Source organism: Cyprinodon variegatus, unplaced genomic scaffold (assembly GCF_000732505.1).
Source record: "Cyprinodon variegatus isolate N-32 unplaced genomic scaffold, C_variegatus-1.0 Scaffold415, whole genome shotgun sequence".
In the NCBI taxonomy this organism is placed as follows: Eukaryota; Metazoa; Chordata; class Actinopteri; order Cyprinodontiformes; family Cyprinodontidae; genus Cyprinodon; species Cyprinodon variegatus.
Genome location: NW_015150868.1, coordinates 146,086 through 148,869, shown reverse-complemented (window position 1 = coordinate 148,869; position 2,784 = coordinate 146,086). Strand labels below are relative to the sequence as shown.

The 2,784-nt window shown below is 40.9% G+C and overlaps 1 protein-coding gene across 3 annotated transcripts in view; it reads right to left on the bottom strand.

The window, feature by feature from the left end:
* Positions 1-2,784, bottom strand: part of LOC107093229 (potassium voltage-gated channel subfamily C member 1-like) — a 112,987-nt gene that overhangs the window by 22,381 nt on the left and 87,822 nt on the right. The window lies entirely within an intron of this gene.

Sequence of the window (2,784 nt, the reverse complement as noted above, 5' to 3'; positions counted from 1 at the left end):
ATACTTCAACTGATAGACCCATTTTTTTTTCCTGAAGAGCAATGCGATGAATGAATCAGTAGTTTCAGCATACAGTAACCAGCACTGTACTATACTGCACTCCATGTTTTTAATACTATTTATAATCTGTTCACTGCACCTTAGGACTGTTCACTGCACCCTTATAATGTAAATATGTGTGGATGTTATGTTATTTTTACTTTTTCTTATCTCATTGTGTTGTTACTGTCACTATGTGTAAAGCTGCTGCTACACTGTAATTTCCCAGCTTGGGATAAATAAAGTACATCCATTTATCCATCTATCTATCCATCTATCTATCTATCTATCTATCTATCTATCTATCTATCTATCTATCTATCTATCTATCTATCTATCTATTAGCCGCTGCTGAAACTGCGTGCAACGCCTTTAGCACAGTTGGTGCTAAGCTGAAAACAGCTAAAAATATTTGTGGCAATAACTATACAGACTTATGTGGTCAGAAATAAGGAAAGTAATCAACAATTCTTTCAAGGACCAAACCGACTGAAGTCAGGAAAGAGCAATGGATAGGTTCAGTTAAGGAACATCCTCAGCATTCTTCTCTCCTGCCCAGAGTCAAACAGATATCCCACCCTGCTTTGACCCCATGCTTCCCCATCACACCTGAAATGTTTTATCTTTCATTTGTGGATCTTTGTGTTTTGTCTGTCCTCTAGTGGGTGGCCACTAGAGGGCGTACTGGAGATTGACTGAACCTGCCATGTCCACACAGACATGTTTAATGGCTGATATATACTGGCGTGTTGGGATGTAGCACTGGTCTGTGCATACTGTGTGTGAGTCCATAGAAGCGCTGTACCCTTTTATATGTTAGGAATCCAGTTTGTATGGTCTGTTTGTGTGTTTCCTTATCTCCACCACCAGGAGGTGCCCTGTCTTCGTTGGGCCTCCCTGCACACCTGCGGCTCATTGGACTATTATCTGGAGGAGTATTTGAGGAGTGGGCTGTCACTACCTCAAGGCCAGAGTATTTGCCAGTTTTGGGGTACTCTGGCCAAGCTGAGATTAGCAGAGTCTAACCTGAGCTTTGTTTCTCTGAGACTTATGTTGTTTTTGTCTTTGTTCTTTGACAGGAAGCCTTCCTGTATTACTGGATACCTGGACCTTCTCCCCCTGGAAGGAAAAACTGCGTTTAAACTGAGAAGGGGAAAGCCTCCACATAATCCGTTCAAGTTCCTATCGGAAATCCGAGTGACAGTCCGCTCCATTACTCCTCCGCGTCCGACGAATGTCTACCTGTCCGCTCTCCTACGTGTTCCCTATTCTCTGGATAATCCCACACAGACTGGATTCAAGGATTGACAAGAGCCCCCTCAAACGTGAGTCCCTCTCCTGCGTATATTTAACAGCAGCCAAAATTCTGTCGGTCCCTGAACTGATCTCTGTGATCTAACCCTTCTGACTTCCAGTTCCGGTTCACCAGTTCACTGAGTTCTAGATCCAACCCCAGTCCTCATACCACAAATAAACCTGTTAAACCTTTCTCCGTGGTCTCTGAGTGGTTTCTCTGCATTCGGGTCAGATTCCATAAACTGATCGTGACATTATAGTTGGAACAGATGTAGATGCAGTACTCACGTAAACCACAGAGGGACAGTGATCAACATAAGAAAGGCAGAAAAAAGAGAAGAAGCAGTAAATGTACCACTTTCAAAATGGCTGCACGCAGAGTTCTTTATTTAAGAATTTATGATTATTGAAGAATAGCAGCTGTGTTTATGGCAGCTACACAGAAATATACGGTGGAATAAAATGGTAGGTTTACCTGATGCTTCATTACCTTGAGTAGAAATGTTGGCTATCTAAACTAGACAACTTTTTACCTCTACTTCTTACATTTTTTCAATTATCTCTACTTTCTACTTCTTACATTTTAAAAATAGACTCATTAGTTTTGTTTCATTTAAGATTATTTCCTTTATGGCCTGAGAATGTTGTGACTTTATTCTCATAATGTTATGACTCTAGCCTGCCTGTAATACGCCATTGCAGTGGCAGCTGGACAAAAGAGGGCGCTAGGGCACCGCGTCACCCACCCAAAGACCATGATTAACACATAAAAATTATATATATATATATATATATATATATATATATATATATATATATATGTAAAACTTAATTTTAAATAAAAAATGTAAACATCTCGAAATCTATTAATATATAGTTTTTAGATCTGCAGGATAAATATTTAATCTTGTATGACTACTAAAGTGTCATTTCATTTTTCGTCGGATTGGGGATGTATTTCCGCCCTATGGTGCAAAAATCTTTGCTCATTGACTCTCATTAATTGTCTCTCCTCTGCAATAGAAACATATAGGATGACCCAGGGCACATCTAAGCAGCAACCTGAGGTGACAGGAAGTGTATTTGCTTACATCTCCCTCCAGAGCACAGATTCCTTTTGCGGGTGATTGACAGGTTGAGTTGCAGGATTTGGAGAGGCATTGGAGAGAGACAGAGAAATGGTGCAAGAAACGTCCTTTTCCAGGACCTAGTTTAGCTACAAGGCTAGGCTAACTGCATGCAGCGAGGCTAAGGCTTTATCCTGCTTTCCCTGCCTCCTTTTTCAGCCGTCAGGATCTGATCCAGCATGGATAAAGACAGCTAAGACTGAGTTAAAGCACTTTGCAGAAAAGGCAAAGAAGAACGAACAATCTGGGATTCACATGGAGAATAATAGAATATAGTCGACTTTTTCTAGCCTGGGTGCCATTCCAAACTTAGTCCCGCCCA